At 30.3% G+C, this 15000-nt stretch overlaps 1 protein-coding gene across 3 annotated transcripts in view; it reads left to right on the top strand.

The window, feature by feature from the left end:
• The window catches only part of Ndae1 (Na[+]-driven anion exchanger 1), a 590832-nt gene that overhangs the window by 127515 nt on the left and 448317 nt on the right, over window positions 1-15000 (top strand). For all 3 annotated transcript variants that reach the window (XM_068385483.1, XM_068385451.1, XM_068385458.1), the window contains exon 2: window positions 5969-6038. The gene's annotated coding sequence lies outside the window, so the exon portion shown is untranslated. The remainder of the gene's footprint in view (window positions 1-5968; window positions 6039-15000) is intronic.

The raw sequence follows: 15000 nt of genomic DNA, 5'->3' as shown, positions 1-15000 counted from the left end.
AGCAGCTTAAGATCAGACTGGAGAACAATAATCAAAGCATGGCGGAGTGAAAGAATTCAAACTTTTCCTCACAATAGTTTATTTTCTTTCTTAATACAACTGTTACTGAATAGATGTGGTTAGTCCAGAATATGATATATTTTACATGCGTTTCACATGTATATACACACACACACACACACATATATATATATATATATATATATATATATATATATATATATATATATGTATATAAATATATATATATATATATATATATATATATATATATATATATATATTTATATAAAAACACACACTGTCCTTTAGTTTATGCAAGAAATGACTTGAGTATTTTGTAAAAATTTCATTCATACAATCTATTTCTTGTTATAGAAAGCTTTTAGCTAATGTTTTTCATTATTTTAAGAAAACCTTTGCACTAAACGGTAAGATGTTACTTATTTTATGAGATACTTTTCTAAGTGAGATTTTAACGAATTTCCCTCCGCTGTGGCTAACTCATTTTTTCCTCAAACACATCCATTTAATTCGTAGGTATTTTTCGTGTTAAGGACTCCCTGCCTGAGTTGGTCGAACCTGCCATAATTTGTGATTGTCATTTTCAAAAAGGAGATTTAGGAAAACATTTAATTGTGCATAACATATGCCGAAGGTGCGCATTGACTTTCAACGGAGTCAGCCATAAAACTGGTAAAACATTAAGTACTAATTAGAGCTCTGTTTTGAATTTATACATAAAATTCATTACAAAATTTCAATAGCCTTCCAAGTAAACATTATTTTGTTTAATGCAATCACTTGTGTTCAAGAATTTAACCTCTTCTTCAATACTTCTACTTATTCCTCACCGCCCAAAATAAAAGGAAAGGAATATTTCTTCTGATCAGAACACCTGCTTTCGTTTGTCATGGTAAGAGCTTATTTGCTCCTTTTCTTGTTGCTTGTTTTTTTTCCTAGCATATATATATATATATATATATATATATATATATATATATATATATATATATATATAAATTTATATGTGTGTGTGTGTGTATTTATATATATATAAATATATATATATATATATATATATATATATATATATATACATATATATATATGTGTATGTATGTATGTATATATGTGTTTGCATATATATATATATATATATATATATATATATATATATATATATATATATATATATATATGTATATGTATATATACTGTATACATAAATCCTATATACACATATTCTATGTGTTTATGTGTGTGTACGCGTACACTCTTATGTGTATGTGTGTGTGTGCGTGTAAGCCTTTGGGAGTATGTGGATTTATTATTGCTCTTGAGTGCGTGTTTAAATTTCCTTACGGATGTTTGTATACGGTTTATCCATGTATACTTTTCTTAATAAAGGAGCTACTGCTAATATATTAGCACAATTTTATTTCACTAAAAATTTCAAAGATTCTTCCTTTCCATACCAGAAACAAACAGCTATAATAGGTCCTTAACATATACGTTTACAATATTTCATTTCCTGTTAGTAAAATCCTCTAACGTATGCCTCCTGTGGTGGAGTAGTTTACACGTCTTCTCGGCTTGTATTTAGAACCAGAACCCGTGATTCTCAGCCAGGTCCTGCGTGCCGAATTCCATACGGTGATGTCTGGGGGAAGTAATCCGATGTTTTAGGCTCACCCCCGGACGTTTCATTTCTCCGTCATAAACATTGCTTATAAAAAGACCTTTTTTTTTTTCTTTCTTTTTTTTTTCTATTGTAATTAAATGACCTCGTTTTTTGTTTTTTTTTTAGCCGTTTTCAGCTATAATTGTTGTGCAAAGTTTCATCTGTGGTAAATTTCATTATTTTTTTTTTTTCGGTCTATGGGTATTTTAAAATACCTCAAAATATATAAATTGAGTCCTATTAAAATGACCATAGGTGGGTTCTTGTGAGACAAATCGGAAAGTGGAATCCAACTGGCATACGAAAGGATTCAGGTCACGTAAAGTGCAGCCTTTAACGTAAGTTTAAATATTAATGAGTTACAGAGTTTATATCTTAGATTTATATGTCTTGCTGTCTAGCATTAGAACTTAAACCCCATTTTAGATATTTTACATCATGTGATGATATATGTCCGTATCATGATGGGCTTTTGTCATGAGAACTTGAGGAAGTAGACATTCCCCTGTTATCATGACTAATATAACGAAATATATATATATATATATATATATATATATATATATATATATATATATATATATATATATATATATATATATATATATACAGTATATATATATATATATATGTATATATATACACACATATATATATATATATATATATATATATATATATATATATATATTGATAACCGGGGAAATCATGATTTGTTTTATTTAACTTTTTATAGTTCAAGGCGGATTGATATGTTAAGAATTTTGATGCATTGTACTTTTATGCATTTGGATTTTTTTTTTTTTTTTGCATGAATATTTACTCATACAATAGTTAAGTAATAACGTGAGTATGGCATAAAGGAGTGTTTTTACTCTGGTAGTTTATGGATCAGTTTATTCTAGCAATCAGGAAAGCAAACCTTTAAAACAAAAGTATTTATAGCTTTAGATATATGAAAATACATGGAGATGCCATGCATATTTCATGTATATTTAATTATTGCTTTGTTTTATTATTTTGAAGTAATTTATCTTTTTTCTTTTTTATTTTACCAGGTTGTAAATGAAGAGGACTCTTTAGGGAAGATTTAATCATATACTTTTATTATTGACGTATTTATTGTTGGCTTAAAGTAATGTGTTCTTGGTATGAGCAGTGTAAGGATTTAGAAACAGACCAACAAACGGATATGTAAAGTTATTGATTTATCATATACGGACTGCGTTCTTGATGATATTTTTGGTAAATATGAATTCAAATTTATTAAGATTTAATTTGGATCAATTAGTGTAGCTAGGGAACATCTCTCTCTCTCTCTCTCTCTCTCTCTCTCTCTCTCTCTCTCTCTCTCTCTCTCTCTCTCTCTCTCTCTCTCAAGATTTTGCAACTATATGAACAATTCAGAAGAGTTGGCATTTCGATCAGTGCCAAGTGAACTGGCATCTCATGTTCCTACGAAATTCCAAATGTCAAAGATAAGAATAATATATAATATAGCATAATTTTTATGTTGTTTATATTATTATAAATTGTTCAGATATTTGGTTAAGACACCATTATGTAGTGTATCTCTCGTGCACACAAGCTTATTTATGGCCATACACATTTTTTCTATAGTATGAGTAGTGTCAGAGAAGGTTACGTTATAGGTATCGTTTTTCAGCGATAGGTATACGGGGTGAGGTTGCCAGCCACATCTCCAGTTTCTTGGATGTTGAAAAAAGCTTATATGCACACAGTGTGTAACGCTTTGTGATTTTCAACTATCCAAGTATTGATTATAGTAAACCCAACAACCAGCGATATGGTGAACATCCTATTCCTGTTTCCTCAAGCTCGCACACACGAACATACACACACCCACACACTATATATATATATATATATATATATATATATATATATATATATATATATATATATATATATATCGTACTTATGAGTATATCAATATATCTATAAATGTATGTATACACAACCGCAAAATATATTACAAAGACGGCGTACTAGTGCTCCATTCAATAATTAGTTAAATTAATCTATACTTCTACTGTGTCTTTAAATGATATCTGCAAAAATAATATTCACAGTATATAAGATATCAATTCTATTTTAGCTAAATTCTTTGAGTATTATCTGAGGCGTACAACAGTACATAGGCATCGTCATACATATATAATTTCAAGTTCCTGACATTATAATTTAATCCTTTCAAATTACACTAAGGGATTTTTACCTGAATTTTGCCGCAACATGGCATAGGCACTGTGCTGCATAACTAAAGATGTAGTGAAAACGGTTTACCACCTCTCTGCAGCAATCTTGTAAAGAAGTCACGGCAGTTGGATATGTTATGTTTTTACTTTGTAAAATTTGTTATGTCCCGTGTGTTCTGTTGTTGTTTTGTGTATTTTTCTGTTACTAGTTTTGTCACTGCAGCAATAAGGATCACACAACGTGTCATAGATGGGTTTATCGCCATCATGATTACATGATTGAAAAATAGTCTCATTCAAAATTATACAAATTAAAAAACCTTGAAAATTCGAGGCCATCAAACTGGCTGGTATTTTTTTACGATCTCAAACTCTTTCAACATTTCATGGGTCTACCTTTCCTGCACCATTTTCTCATTACTATCATTTTTATTATTGTTCTTGTTATTAAAATTATTATTATAAATTCCTCTACCAACTCCATATACGCAGTTTTCTTCTTCCTCCTCCTCCTCCGTATTAGTAAATTATCAAGAACTCTATTTCTGTGTTACAATCTCCGACAGGGGGACAAATTATTAAGTTTGTTGTGGGATGGTGGCATAGTGCCACATTCTCTTTTTCTTTAATAACTGTCACCTAGGCTCTACTTTGGTCGAGTTTCTAGTACCCACGTTCATCTTACCGTGCAACGCTTGGCCTCAGATAAGTTTATTCACGTCGACTAATTATCGCGCTGCTTGGATGCCCTTAAATACTGTCGCTCCATTAGTTGTTTCGTACTGAAGTTTGGAAGTATCTCGACATATTTCCTGTCATGTTCTTGTATTTTGCCTTTTACTTTTTGTGTGGATATGTGTGGTTGGGGAATTTTAATTTCTGGTTTATGTTTTCGATAACTAATAATTGGTGAAAATAGTTGTACATGAGTCATTACGTGAAATACAGAAACACACACACACACATGTATATATATATATATATATATATATATATATATATATATATATATATATATATATATACTGTATATATGTGTGTGTATAAAGTATATATATATATATATATATATATATATATATATATATATATATCTATATATATATATATATATATATATATATATATATATATATATATAGATATATATATATACACATATATATAATATATGTATTTATATATGTATGTGTGTGTGATTACATATACACATAGAGGAGGAAAATCAACACAGTATCTTATGTAACAGGAATAGATTTCTACCTCACAAATTATAATCAGATGACAGGCAGGGCAGCCGGTCGGGACTACGGTCCACCCCAAATGCCAAAGCAAAGTCCTTCAAAAGAAGGCAACCGTGTTACCCCTTACGAATGGGAAAAAGGCAAGCTAATAGACGAAGAAGATGTTTTGGATGTTTATTATAGTCTACTATTTCATTGTCAAATTTTGGTTTTTAAATGACCTATTCTTGGATTTTGTATATTTATTTCAATTGATAACGGTATAGTGTTCCTTTTTTCCCATATTGACTCATTAGGGGTAATTTGAATTCAATTATATTAATTTGGCTACCTTGTAGGTCGTGAAATTTGGTAAAAGTTCCAATTCTGTAAAACAGTGGTCTCACCAGGTAAATCCTGAAATGCAGTTAGCACTGAAGGTCTGACTTCTTTTTGAGCCTCTTGTGGTATGATTGATGACGACCTTGCCTTTTATTTGAAGAGACTAGCGATCGATCCTAACGTTATGCTGATATATATATATATATATATATATATATATATATATATATATATATATATATATATATATATATATATATATATATATATATATATATATATATATATATATATATATATATATATATATATATATATATATATATATCCGTGTGGGTACAGTATACAATATATATACTCGTATATATAAACATTATTCATAAATCCTAATTTTTATGTATTTTCAACGTAGGTATAACGAATTCTTCAGTGAGTATAGCCTTGAAATATGATGTTTTATTGTGAAGTAATTATATCTAGCATTTTTTTTTTAATTCCAGGTGATCCTTCAATAGTCTCCACATTTTACAAGCTACTTGTAATCTGAAATTACTTCCGAAGAAAACTTTGGTAAGTACAGAATTCCTTCAGAATTTTACGTTATGCTCTCTCTCTCTCTCTCTCTCTCTCTCTCTCTCTCTCTCTCTCTCTCTCTCTCTCTCTCTCTCTCTCTCTCTCTCTCTATATATATATATATATATATATATATATTGTATATATATTATATATATACATACATATTTATATATATACTGTATATATGTATGTATGTATATATATATATATATATATAAATATTTACATATATTATATATATTATATATATATTATATATATGTATATATATATATATATTTATATATATATATATATATATATATATATTATATGTATATATATAAATATATATATATATATATATATATATATATATATATATATATATATATATATATATTTACACACACACACACACACACATATATATATATATATATATATATATATATATTATGTATATATGTATATATATATATATATATATATATATATATATGTGTGTGTGTGTGTGTGTGTGTCTTTACATGTGCATGTCTCGTGTGTGACTTTGTCCCGAAAGATAGATTACTCATGGTCTCACGGGAAATTCGATTTCATGCATAAAAAAACATTACTCTTTATCATTAATCTTAATTTCATAAATGAACATTATAAAAAGCTAAAAATCCTCTTATTACGATGTTTGTATAGAAATATAATAGAAGTATATACAGTATGGTGAAATGTGTTTAAAAATAATTTGGTTAATTGCTTTTGCGTATTGCGTGTATGTCAGGGAATTCATATGTGGAATCGCACATGTAGGCTTCTATGCATAAAAGATAATAAAATAGAAAGCTTCAATGTAATTTTAAATAAAACTGTCCTGATCATTTAATATTCAATCTTGAATTTTTAGGAGAGGCCTCTGTGTCAGAATTTCTAATGATCGTTCTAGAATTATTGGATTTGAATAGAATTGTCGTATTTACTTTTCGGGTCAGCTTGGTTTAGGGGTGAAATTAGGATTTTTAAAATGTAATTTAACCATTTCATTTTTACTGAGGGTTATTTTACATTTTCCCTTTAATTCTGTTCTGTTTTAATTTTATATTTTCATGTTGATTGAATTTTTTTTTTAATCAATAGTACAGGAGGAAATCTGATTTGCATATTTATGCATTTTGTTTGTCTTTTGTTTAATTTGTGTTCTTTATGTTGTAATTACCGTTTTAGAGAAAAATTCATAAATTGCTTTTCATAATGTAAGCCGATTATGATGATTCTATCTACACGATTATAGTTTTTTCCAATAATATTAGCTTGTATATGACATGGATAGTGAAGATAACAATACTTGAATACATTTTAATGGCTTATGAAGAAATAATTTACAAGTACTTGAATAAATGTATTCCTAATCACGTCTCTGTAATTCTATTCAAGCAATCTAATTACAAAGTTAAGAAGGTTCTGGATTGTAAAAAGTTCCTGTGAATTTCATTTGAGGTAAAGAGCAGACTCTCCAGTGGCATCATCTAGAGGAGATCGATACTAATAGACGATTCCGGAAAGTAGGTCAACTTCGTAGTAATTCAAGATGGGTGTTTTGTCTCTTCTTTTTATATAATACGTCGTAGAATTCGTCCCATATCCAACCCCCTCCCTCTCCATTCTCTCTATATGCCGTCTTTTGTTTACTGCATAACTACAAATTAGTCTATTTGTTTCTTTTCAACTCTTACCTTAGTCTTGTAATATCCTTATTAAAACGCGAGAATTGCGCCACTCTGTTAGGATGTATCTTTCTCCCAAACTTTAGCTGTTAAGGAACCCATAGATGATTAAATGTTTTGTGCAATATCAAGACATTGTATAACAGCTGTAATCGCCTTTGGTTCATGGAGATTCCCTTCCTTGATATGGGCGCCAAAAAATGTTGACGTCAGAATTATGGAGCAAAGATTTTGTGTGTCGGCGGCGTTTTATACTACATGCTGACCTATATTAGAACTTTCACTTGTCCATCTAGCTGACTTTCACGTTACAATAATAAGATTGGTGGGTCTGAATTAGGGAATACACTCATAAAGCAATTTTGTGATCCTAACTCAAGATTGTCGAATTACGGTATAAAGAAAAATTTAGTATTCAATTAAAGTAGCATTAGCGTTCTTTATCACCATTATGATAATGTATCTATTTTGTATTTGAATAATTGCATGTGATTAAATTTCTTCAGGGTTTCAGATACCTTGTTATACTTTTTGTTAGAAATGGATTGGCTGAAAAAGGGACTATTTATTTCTATTGTTTAAAGTCTTTTCTTCTATTTTTTTCTAATTTTGCGGCCGTATTCCCTTAGTTAATATTGTTTTATTAATAGATCCCCCTTACTGGTGCTAATACACCATGAAAGAATGATCCCTGTTCCATTTACCCTCTAAAAATAACCTACCACATTTGTTTCACTGTTGGTCTTCAACAACATAATAAGGAATTCCCAATACTTCTCTGTGTATTAATCCATAAAGTGAATTAGACATTCGTAAAAGATTTAGAAGATTTTAGTCGGTGTGAATTTGCGTTAATGATCTTTGAGATATGTCGGTAAAAACAACGATGATCGAAAGTATTACAGGAACAAACACACACACACACACACACACACACACATATATATATATATATATATATATATATATATATATATATGTGTGTGTGTGTGTTAGTGTATGTATGTATGTATGTATGTATGTATGCATCTGTTCTCTCATTTTCCTATTGATTATAGATTAAATGGGGGGACCTGTGTGGAAAACATTTAGTTTCAAGAAATATTTTCACCTTGTACTTGTACCTTTTGTCAACGATGAGAAATTCCTCTTAAACTGAAGATATGATTAAATGGGATTCTAATTTAATGTTCCAATAAATGATTTCGCAACAGAAGCTGTGGACACAGAGAAAAACAAGCAACATGCACAGGTTGTTCTAAATTTAGCCGGGAGCCTACAATCTGCCTCTGTCTTTTGCTTGTTTCTCATAACATGCAGTTCCTTATGGAGTGAAAATACATTCGTAACTGAAATCGTCTTTGTAATTCTTTGCTGATGTAATTGACTAAATAGATGTAAATATAAAATAGCTAATAAGTGAAAATAGAAACAGTTCAGGGAAATCAACTAGATTTAATTGTCCTGGTGGAGGTGACCGTGAGAGCGCCCTGTGACGCAACTGGTGACGTCGTATCCTTTAACGTGTCAGAGGCATGACACTTTGAATTTTAGTTTTCTCTTGTATTTTTTGCCAATCGAAGATACATTTTTGGTTTTTATTGATTTCCACGAGAAGGAAGGAGGATGCGAAACGTCTACGACACAGATTTTATAGATTTTATTAATAAATTAGAATTATGGCGAAGAAGACTAGATGAGTATGCGGGATGTACGATGCTCCCGGGTTTTCTTACCACCTGAACCCAAGTTCAATACCGGGATCCATGTATATTTTGGGGGGTCGTGATCCATATTTCTGACTTTCCCTTGACATTTGTGGTGTATGTTTGTTTAGAGTTATATTATCATCATGTACGGATAGAAAACAACCTGGGAAAACCAGTATCACGTCACATTCCAACGAAAACATCTTCGAAGAGAATTGACGATGTTGATACTCGAATGTTACTGTGACCTTGAAAGAACAAATCAAGAGCGTCGTGGGTGTCCCGGGGAGGGTGGGGTTTCTTGTACTCCAGAGGAAGGAGGAGGAGCGTTGTCGGAAATAACTAGAGAGAGCTTGGGTTTACGTCTTTGGAGCTTTAAGAGGTCGGTGAGTTTGCCATTTAATAGAAACTGTACACCATCTTTGCCAAAATCACTGGCTGACCCAGACACCCTTTGGTGCCCGGTCATTAAGAGCTTCTCTCTCTCTCTCTCTCTCTCTCTCTCTCTCTCTCTCTCTCTCTCTCTCTCTCTCTCTCTCTCTGCATGCTTCGATTTTTGAAGGCGTCTATTTTCTTTTCATAAGTTTTGTACTTTTCAGTTTAAAATAGCAATTCCCAGAATTCTCCTATTTCTCACAATATCTTTTAGGTGTTGCATCTATTATAAGTAAGGGCTTCAAATTATGTTCTGACAGTGTTTTTGGCCAAGAATATTTGAAATACGATAGCTATGTTTAACGTTCTGTTCGTTTTTATTAAATTATATGTACATTTAGCATTGATGTATATTTTTACATATTAGTATACTTACACATTGCATACATACGACTAGACTAAAGATATGTGTTTGGCTTACTCATATATTTGCACTTTATCGTAGTATTATGCCTATAGGTGTGTGTAAATCAATTTCAACTTTGAAGGTGTGTACTAGTTTGCAATTATGATATAAAAATGAGAATATTCCTTTTATGGTTGTTTTTCGTATTACCTGAGATCCAGAAGCTTTTGAGAAGTATAGGATTGATAAAATGAATGGCCATTTGTATCCTCTTCGAGGTGAAAGAAGCTAAATTATATATTATTCTTGAAATATGGCATTGTCCTCTTTTAGCGGAGATGTGGTCGTTTATGAGAAAGAGAGAGAAAGGGTGGATGATTTCTGATAGCTAGGTGTATATGTACAGATGGGTTTTTATACATACTTGCATAAATACATAGAAATATTTAGTTTTTAGTTAGATTGATTTTATTTCTCGGCATACCTAAGCATGCGGCCACAGCATTGCATATAACAGAAAACATTTGTATCGAAGTTTTATTAAAAAATTTCTTGATAAAATATCGCTGATCAGAACTTTTTACTTCCGGTCTTTTCTTATCATCACATGTGTGAAGGGAGGTTGTGTCCATAGTTTCTCATCCTTTTGGGAACCAAAAATGTATTGAGGTTAAACATCCGATGGATCATTTCAGAATAAAATAAAACGCAATTTGAATTAAAGATACAGACATGAAATAATGACGACATTTAAACCAAGGAAATCAAAGTAATTATCAATATTCCGTTTAAAAGACGAAAAGGAAACGAAGAGCAAAGGAATGTATTCAGAGAAAAAAAAATAATCTTTTGCATTATCATATATATATATATATATATATATATATATATATATATATATATATATATATATATATATATATATATATATATTCTCCCCCCTAGGCATGATTCCAAATTTTGGTTAAAGAGAGAGCTGTTAGTTCACTATGCGACAGAGAGAACATAAAATGACGACAAATAAGAAGTATACTTCCCCGCTTTTTTTTTTTCACCTTACCGCTGAGCTTATATTCTATTGTTACCTTTTCATATAACTGTCGTTTGAGTCACTGAATTATAAATTATTTCAAATAAAAGATTATGATAACATTTCAATTTATTTCTTAAGATATTTTCATTGCTGCGTCCAGTCATATTTTCAAGTTCATTATGAGATGATGGGGTTTGAAACGGAAAAACCTGATTTCTCCATACATCCATTACAGACCTTCTTCTGGAGAAAATATAATTTCGAGTGTAAACATTATTTTGCAAAATGGCGTCGAGGAGTGATAAATCAATGCTCAAAACAGTTAAATATGGATGGACACGTCCGTAGGCTAAGCTATTGATGACGCGCTTCAAGGAAACTGATGTATATTATTCTTTTGTTTTTGAGTCTTCTCTCTCTCTCTCTCTCTCTCTCTCTCTCTCTCTCTCTCTCTCTCTCTCTCTCTCTCTCTCTCTCTCTCTCTATATATATATATATATATATACATATATATAAGTATATATATATATATATATATATATATATATATATATATATATATATATATATATATATATATGTATATATAATATATATATGCTGTATATGATTATTATTCCTTTTTATTTTCTTATTACTTTGATATATATTGTACGATGGGGCCACCTTCAAGAACTACTGTATATGGTTTTAAAACAAATATTTAGATATTTAGACTTTTATTTATACGATAACATTCAACTAATGTCCTTGAGGACAGTGGGAAATAGAAGAGATGAGTTCTTAAAGGAACGGCAAGGATGATAAATGGCAGACAGAATAAGATTAGCCTTCGACAGGACTTAGGAGTGATAGAATGTTATTACGAGGGGAGGTATATATATTTTTATGATAAGCTAACAATTAAAGAAAATTAAAACGAATGGTCAAAAGAACATCATTATTATTGATATCATGGAAAATGTTTAATGCAATTTCACTTAAAACCTTGGGAACTTCGGGAATGAGATTATATAAATATATAGTAACTGATCATCAGAATTTGCATGAGAACGCCGGAAAGAAATCAGATATGTATAGCACGTCAGAAATTGAATTAGGAAAAAATAAAGAAGTGAAAACGTTAGTGATCAAAATCGGCAATAGATAAATGTCTGAACTTGAATCCACGAAAGGAATTTTAATGATTATCAACAAATTATAGTATTAGATAAGAAAATATAAAGAATAAACAAGAAAATAAGAAAACTTCCCGGCACGTAGACACAAATAAATAATCAAATAAGAGGAAAACCGCGATTGAATCCAAAGAAAACAAAAGGTAGCCTGAGAAAGGCTACATCCAAATTTTTGAAGCGATTACCTTTTCATCCTTAAGGTATTTCTAGAGGATCAATCCTGCTCTCTCGACCTCTCACCTTTACACCTGCAGCAGAGATCAAGAGGAGAGACTGATCGGAAAGGTTCTGCGCGAGATCTGGGTAGACATTGAAAACTTCGATGCTGATGTTTGTTTAATTTGTTCACTTTAATCTAAAAACTATTTCTTTTGTAGATTGAGTTGTCTCAAATGTTATTTTTATGTTATACGAGTATAAATCTAATTATAAATCCATATTCATTATTTTATAGTTATTTGATAATTTATTTTGAGTTTTAATTTGCAGAATGCTAATTATTTGGTTATATTTTTTGTGATTTATTATTACTTTTCTATAAATTTGCTAATTAATTCTGATTAAAATGTCCACTTTATATATTATTAAAATTCTTATCTAATAATTTGATGATAATATATCTAGAGGGTTTGTGAAAGTATATTTTTTTAGCTTTAACTACAATTTACATATGTTGTTATATATTATGATTTTATGCCCTACATTTGATATTTAGTCAGTGAGTGTCGGACTATTTTGTACAATTTGCACTTAAACCAGTATTAGCGATTATTTTAAACTCCATCTTTGTCTTAGTGTTTAATTACTGAGCTGGTTAATCACTAATAATATTTATCATTTCTTTATTTATTATTTTGAGTTCAATCACTCAGATAACATTCATAAAAGCTGTAATGGTATCTCGCAGGCACCGTAGTTTTAATAGTTCGGGAATAACGTTTCTGCTCTTGCCTCCAGTTGCTACTTTGACTGTTGGGTAAAGGGCCAAGTCACGGTTGTTTGATTGCTCCATGCTGAGCTCTGGCTTCCTAATCTTCTCATTCTTGTGCAGTTTAAAACCAGAACTAAACCGGTATCTGTATAGCTGGCTCGCAACGAACATTTTTCGCTAATGGTTTGTTTCTCTCGATTGCCGGGCTTTGAAATTCCCAACCAACCTTATCTTCATTTGTGTAGCTTTAATAGTTTTAGTTTTTTTTTCTTTTATATGGAGTATTGCTCACAAAATTTGTCAAGACTTTCTTACATCATTCTTATAATTCTAATTTAATGGAATTATTTCCGCGTAATAGATTATTTGGCTTTTACTTCATCCTGAGACAAATTTCAGCATTATATTGTCTTTCTTTGCTAGTTGCCTGAATGTTGTTGTTTAACTATCGTATTTAGGACCATTTTGAATACTTGTCACCACCAACCATGCTTGTACCCGTTTTACTTTATTCCACAGAGTTGTGGAAGTTAGGATCATGAGAGTTAATCGGTTTGATTAATCCTTCAGATATTTTACTTTGAAAACTGGTAGTTTTCTATCTTTTGCAGCATTTTCTGAACCAGTTAAACTTGGGCAGAGACAGCTCATTGTTGCTTTTAATGAGGTCGTTAATTCTCTAAAGAAAATAGACCATTACTTCTCCCCACTACTTTTTTTATAACTTTATCCTTTAGGATTATTGTACTTAGTAGGCATGTAGCTGATCGTATTATGAGCTATTACACAAAATCCTTGGCAAATAATGTCTGCCATTTCTGTACTCCTATATTATAAATTTTACTGCTTATCCGAACCTAGATTTATGTCTATTGTGCCTAGCAAATTCATTCTGTTGAATATTGCGCAGGTTATTTATTCTTATGTCTATTTTTGTTTGAATGCTTATTTTGCATACTTTACTAGAATTTAGAATTCCCAATAATTATAAAATATTGTTTTCATATTTTTTATTAACTTTTCTTTTTTATATATTTTTTAGGATACAGTACAGTCTTGGTAATTATAAGGTATCTAATTACTTATCTAATTAATCACATTTTAACTAAAAACTAACACTACATACTTTTAATAGGAGCCTCACATGGCTACCGGAAACAAAAAACTGGTTATAATCCCGTGAAGAATTTGATATATCTATTTTTTCCGTGACCTACTTTTGACGATGACGAAGAAGAAGTAGAGTAAAGGTGGTCGGGAGAGTCTTTATTGATCTTTGAGTGTTGGCCTTTGTCATGAAATCATACTTATTACTTGTTTGTTTTCGTAGCTCCTATGTGAAGAGCTCTTGTGTGTTGAAGTGTACATACTGTATTTCGATTTTTCTCATCATTTATTTTCCCGGATTAGCATTTATTTTCTACTTCTTTCTTCTTAAACTTTAATCATGCATGTTTACTTTTGACTTTAATGATTTAGTTTTCCAATCATTTTTGTGTCTTTGGTGGGGCAACTTGTAATTAATACAGTATAATCCTTTTCGTTATTCAATCATTTTCTCCTTTAAAAATAACATTTTAAGGCTCCCTTAAAATCTATCTATTGATCTATCGTGTATCAGCTA

This window comes from Palaemon carinicauda, chromosome 1 (assembly GCF_036898095.1).
Source record: "Palaemon carinicauda isolate YSFRI2023 chromosome 1, ASM3689809v2, whole genome shotgun sequence".
In the NCBI taxonomy this organism is placed as follows: domain Eukaryota; kingdom Metazoa; phylum Arthropoda; class Malacostraca; order Decapoda; family Palaemonidae; genus Palaemon; species Palaemon carinicauda.
The sequence above is the reverse complement of the archived record's forward strand: the minus strand, read 5'-3'. Positions and strand labels throughout refer to the sequence as shown.